Source organism: Schistocerca cancellata, chromosome 2 (genome assembly GCF_023864275.1).
Source record: "Schistocerca cancellata isolate TAMUIC-IGC-003103 chromosome 2, iqSchCanc2.1, whole genome shotgun sequence".
In the NCBI taxonomy this organism is placed as follows: Eukaryota; Metazoa; Arthropoda; class Insecta; order Orthoptera; family Acrididae; genus Schistocerca; species Schistocerca cancellata.
Genome location: NC_064627.1, coordinates 90,538,480 through 90,544,479, shown reverse-complemented (window position 1 = coordinate 90,544,479; position 6,000 = coordinate 90,538,480).

Here is a 6,000-nt window from a genome sequence, read left to right as displayed (position 1 = left end):
CTCCTTTTATAAATAAGTCGACATTTCGCCTTTTGTATTCAATATCGATGCAATTTCTGCGCTTCATCGTTGATTTGAAGGTCCAAGGCATAAAGTAAACCTGCAATGGTGCATCGGAATCTAATGCTGCTGTCCCAGGAAAGGCTCATAGCACGAACTATTAGAAGAGTTACTCCTCTTGTAAATAAGTCGACATTTTGCCTTTTGTATTCAATATCGATGCTATTTCTGTGTTTCATCGTTGATTTGAAGGTCCAAGGGATACAGTAAACCTGCAATGGTGCATCGGAATCTCATACTGCTGTCCCAGGAAAGGCTCAAACACAAACTATTACAATAGTTTGTGGCACAACTTGACTAGAAGAAGGGACCGGTTGGTAGGACATGTTCTGAGGCATCAAGGGATCACCAATTTGGTACTGGACGGCATCGTGGAGGATAAAGATCGTAGAGGGAGACCAAGAGATGAATACACTAAGCAGATTCAGAAGGATGTAGGCTGCAGTAGGTACTGGGAGATGATGAAACTTGCACAAGATAGAGTAGCATGGAGAGCTGCATCAACCAGTCTCAGGACTGAAGATTGCACGATCCTATTATAACATTACAGGTCGGGATTGATCTGTTGTAGTCTCAAGGGCACTGCCATCCGCTTTGCCACACATGAAGGTCATTCCAGCGTATTCTTCATTGGTGTAACCTCCCTCTCTCTCTCTCTCTCCATGATGTCTTCATATTCGTAACTGATTGTGAGGCCAGAGTGCACAGGGAAGGAAGGGGGGGGGCGGAGGAGAGGGGAGGGAATTAGTGGGGGGATGCGTAAACGATTAGTCGATTCCAAACTTTAGGATACCAATGTAAATACCGTGGCAGCCATCGGCATTTATAGTTTGTTGCCATCTATAATTAATATGATAACCTGGCAAGCGATGATATGCGCACCCGCGTTTACTGGATCTCTTTAGCTACTTTTGGCCTGTACTTTCCATGTGCACTACTGAAACACCCTGTATATTGGTAAGATGTAATATAGCTGTTGTGCAGAATAGTGATCCTTGACGAGTATGTTTATCGTTCTACATGAATCTTTATCCCTTTTGAAGCGTTTTCAATGGCAGTATCGCTTTACTCTTTTTATTGTTACTATGAAAGTCGAAAACTGAGGTGGTTTATGAGACATAGTGCCGCTTGTTACTTGAGGATAGAAACGTAGGGTTTCCTGCACGTCCCAGTACAAACACGCATGGATGCATGCGTGCCCTTACAGTTTAGTTCAGCTGGTGGTTTTGGGTACGATCCTCACGACTATCCCCTCAGGCTCGCCGCTCTTTGGCGAGTTGGTGCATGGCTACCACAGGGCCCCAGCCTTGGCAGCATTTTTTTTCCTTCCCCGCTACGTGTCTATCCTCTTGCTTTTCTTTTTCCCATCCCTTGGGGAACAAGTCTGGCGATGTCAGGCTACTGAAAATACAGAGCATATTCCCAAAAAGATCACACTTATTTTAGTTCCTTTCTTCTTTATTTGTTCCCTTTGTCTCATCCGTCCTCTGCTTCGGCGTTTGAGGTTCCTCTTTTCCTTCTTCCACCCTCTCTGCTCCCGAAGGCCGGCCCACGCATCTGATGCATAACAGGTGATGTGTAACGCGTAATTCCCAGCCCCAGGTGGAAAGGTAGAGTTTGCACATACCCCTGGTACAGGACAGGCCCTGGAAGGGGTGAGTGCCTGAGGTGTTACCTTCTCAAATTGCCAATCGGTCCCTCTGTCAAGTGTTCGTGAGGTGTGACCTGAGGTGTGAACAATCACCTAAGGCGGGTAAGCCCCTACTGATGGGTGGCCCCACAGTTGGAAAGAGCGCGCCGTCAGAGACACTGGCAATCATTGGCGATTTTCTCACAATGAGTCAATCATCTCCTTCACAGTCTACACCTACTACACACAAACGAAATGTGGCTAACGATTCAAAGACCCTACCAGCTGCACCACGGTTCATTGTGGTTTCCCGTACTGAAAATGGTCAGTCCTCCATTTATTATTCAGAGAGGTGCTGATGCAACTGCTGGCCCTGTGAAATCCTCCTCTAGTTTACGCAATGGCACTTGTCCTTGAGAATCAGTAGTAGTCTCCAAAAGCAAACAACTGCTTGCTGCTTTGCTCCTCCATTGCGATCATATTCGTGTCAACGCCCATCGAATGCTCAATTCTTCACGTTGTGGTATTTACTATAGGCTGATCGATGGTCTAACCGAGGCAGAAATCCAAAGATACCTCTCTGAGAAGGGCGTCATTGCAGTACATCGAATGATGGAAAAGGTAGATGCATCCTCAGTGCCCATAGGCTCTCTTTTCTCACTTTTGTCAGAGTAGTACTTCCATCAAATATCAAAGCAGGCTATGAAGTTATCACAGTCCATCTGTACATTCTGAAGCTGACTTGCTGCTACCAATGTCATCGTTACAACACTCTAACATCCTGCCAACTCCTGGTCATATGTGTAACCTGTCGTAGGGATGCTCATGAGGACGATTGTCCACCTCCTCCTCTCCACTGTATCAATTGCTATGGCGCCTTTGCAACCTCCTCCCGAAATTGTCCCACGTATCTCAATGAGTAGGCCGTCCAGGAGCTCCAGGTGAAGGTTAAACGCCGGGTTACTGACTAGCCAACAACTTGCGAGCGACAGGACAAGGCACTTTTTCCATCTGGCACTTACAGTACTCTTTTTGCCACATCTCGCTCCATGAAGAACATGGCCACAGAGACATGCAACCTCAAATTCAGCACCGCAGTTGTAAATGGCAGCCTTCCCGTCTCCTCCTCCTCCTCCAGCTGTGTGGCAAGCCAGGAAACTTCGCCTCATGGGGCGAAGTCACATGCTACACAACAAGCAGGCCGAAAAGGACAGAAGTAATACTCCTACAAAACCTTTTTACGTCCCTCCAGCCAACAAACATCAATCGTCATCTGCCACCCGCAAATGTTTGAAAAAGTCAAAGACAAATGGTCATCGTCTTCGCCGAATCAGTCACCACATGATACCCTCACCCAGCCGACCTCCTTGTCGCCGGTGCGCACTGCCAACAGATTTTCTTCCCTCGACTCTGCAGATCAATGGAGGGAGAATGCCGACGCCTCTGTAGATTTAATGGAGCAGGATCCTCGAGCCTCCTTGCTCTGTAGCAGTGAGTCTTTCTCGGCAGCCAATGAGATGACGTCTCTTCAAACTTGAGTCATTCTTTCCCTCCTCCCCTATCCTCGTCATGACTCTCCTCGAGTGGAATGTTTGCGGTGTTGCATCCAGCAAAGAGGACTTACTGTTGCTCAGAGAACGCTGCCATTCTATGTCTCCAGGAAACAAAATTGCGTCCTCACGACTGCTTTGAGCTCTCGTATTTCTTCCTGGTATACTTTAAACTTCCCCCTGAGGACGGCATTCCATCTCATGGGGGCGTCATGCTACTCTTCCAGAATGACGTTCATAGTCAACCCATCTCCCATACTACCCACCTTCAAATTGTTGCAGTTTGTATGTTCCTTCCTCAAAAAAAAAATGGTTCAAATGGCTCTGAGCACTATGGGACTTAACATCTATGGTCATCAGTCCCCTAGAACTTAGAACTACTTAAACCTAACTAGCCTAAGGAAAGCACACAACACCCAGGCATCACGAGGCAGAGAAAATCCCTGACCCCGCCGGGAATCGAACCCGGGAACCCGGGCGTGGGAAGTGAGAAGTGAGAACGCTACCGCACGACCACGAGATGCGGGCGTTCCTTCCTCACTTCAGCTTTCCCTTTGTACCGTTTACATCCTTCTGTCATCCGTTGTCAAAAGGACAGATTCATGCAGCTTATTGGGCACTCCCTCACCCCTTTCTGCTGCTCGGTGACTAATGAGCACCATGCCGTTTGGGGGCTCTCCCAGAACCTGTCCGAGAGGTGCCTTCTTGGCTGACCCTCTCAATCAATTTAAGCACCCACGTTTCCTTCCAACTCCTCATACAACAATTCCCATTTGGACCTCTTCTTCACTGTCCAGATTGCCCGTCGTCTCGAGAGGTCCGTTCTCTGACACGTACTCAAGTGATCGTTTCCCCATCTTCTATACGTTTGCTGACTCATAACCCACTTATATCCACGTCCAAATGGCGGCTTTGTAAGGCTGAGAGGAGACTTTACTTCTCCCTGGCGCCTTTTGACGAACAGTATCTCCCAAGACCAGGCAGAATACCTTACGAACGCTGTCATCACCACCACAGAATTTTCCATTCCTCGCACTTCATCTTTACCACGCTGTGAGGTATGCGGCGACGCAATTTGCGCGTGAAGACATGCTCTCTGTGTTTTAGCCGTCATCCTACAATCGTTAACTGTATTCGTTATAAACAGTGGTGTGTGCCGTGTCGTCTCGTTTTTGGGATAGCAAAAAAGCTAGCTGAATTTCATTTACTAGTTCTTTCAACAGTTCCGCTCCCTCTTCCGTCATGTGGGCCTACCTCCCACGGCTCTCCGTGACCGAGGTCCATTCCCCAATATCCATCCTGACAGCAGCAGATGATAACACTGCTATCACCAAGACCTGCGATCGGTATTTTAACCAATATTAAGAACGTTGCTAGCTTCAAGCTTCCATCCACTATCATCAAGCCTTCCTCCATCGGAAACGAGTGGAGGAGGCTCAGATGAAACCCATCTCTTCTCAGAATAGTGAGTGTAGGACGCCGCTTTCACCATGAGAGAGCTAGGTCATCCCAATCCTCCACGCCAGGTCCAGAAGATGTTAACATTCAGATGTTACAGCACCTTTCTCTTGCAGGCAAGAACTTTCACCACCATATGTACAATCGTATCTGGGCAGAGGGCACATTTCGCAGATGTTGACGTGAAGCCACTATCATCCCTGTACATAAGGCAGGTAAGGCTTATCCTTCTCTCTCACCAGCTGTGTTTGCAAGGTGCTGGAATGTATGATTTATGAGCGGCTGGTATGGTGGTTCAAGTCCCGCAATTTACTGACCACTGCACTATGTTGATTTTGAGCATGCCGTTCTGCAGTTGACCATTTCGTCACTTTGTCTAACGGCCCCCCTCTGAACGTTTTTCTACAGAGATACCAGACTGACGCCTTGTTTTTAGATTTGGAGGAAGCCTGGAACACTCGGTAGAGAACTGGAATCCTCTGGAATTTAAGGATAAAGAAACGGGGCAGGCGACTTCGAAAGCCCCACATGTACTGCAAAGTTTTCAACGTACGTGTGTGTTCTGCCTTGTCTGACACGTTACCCAGGGTGCCGCCCTGAGCGTCGTCCTCCTTGCTATCGCCATTAATCACATAATGGTCTTGTCTCCCCCCGGGCATCTCCAGCTCCCTTTTCGTTTGAAGATTTTGTCTTCTATTGCTATTGTCCACGGACCTGTCTCATTAAGCAGCGTGATCAGTGCTTTCTCGATCGTCTTGACACATGGAGCATCGACAATGGCTTTCGTTTTTCCGCTGACAAAACCGTTTGTATGAATTTCTGGTGGCCCAATTGGTTTCTTCCACTGTATTTACATCTTGAAGCTGTCGCTCTTCCGTTCGACGAAACTACAAAATTCCCGGGGCTCATGCTTGACAGGAAACGTTGTTGGTCCTCACAAGTGCCTTATCTGGCCGCCTACTGTAGGCAGTCCCTGAACGTCCTAGGTGTCCTCTACGCTACATCCAGAGGATTATGCAGAAGCTGCCAAACTACTGCTGTCACACCACTGTGGTTTTTCACCTCAGCAGATATGCATACTGTTTCTCTGCCATTCCTAGCCACCCACCCTATGCCTCCTTCATCAATGACTCCTTTGATTGTAAGTATGGGATGCATTCCTCTTCTCTGTTACCTCCTGGTGTTGGCTTTTGGCTATTGCTCCAGCAGCTTAACTCCACGCTACCTGCCATTTTCACAGTTGGTGTGAGCCCTTCACCACCATGGCTTCGTGCAGTGACCAGTGTTCACCTTGGACTTCAT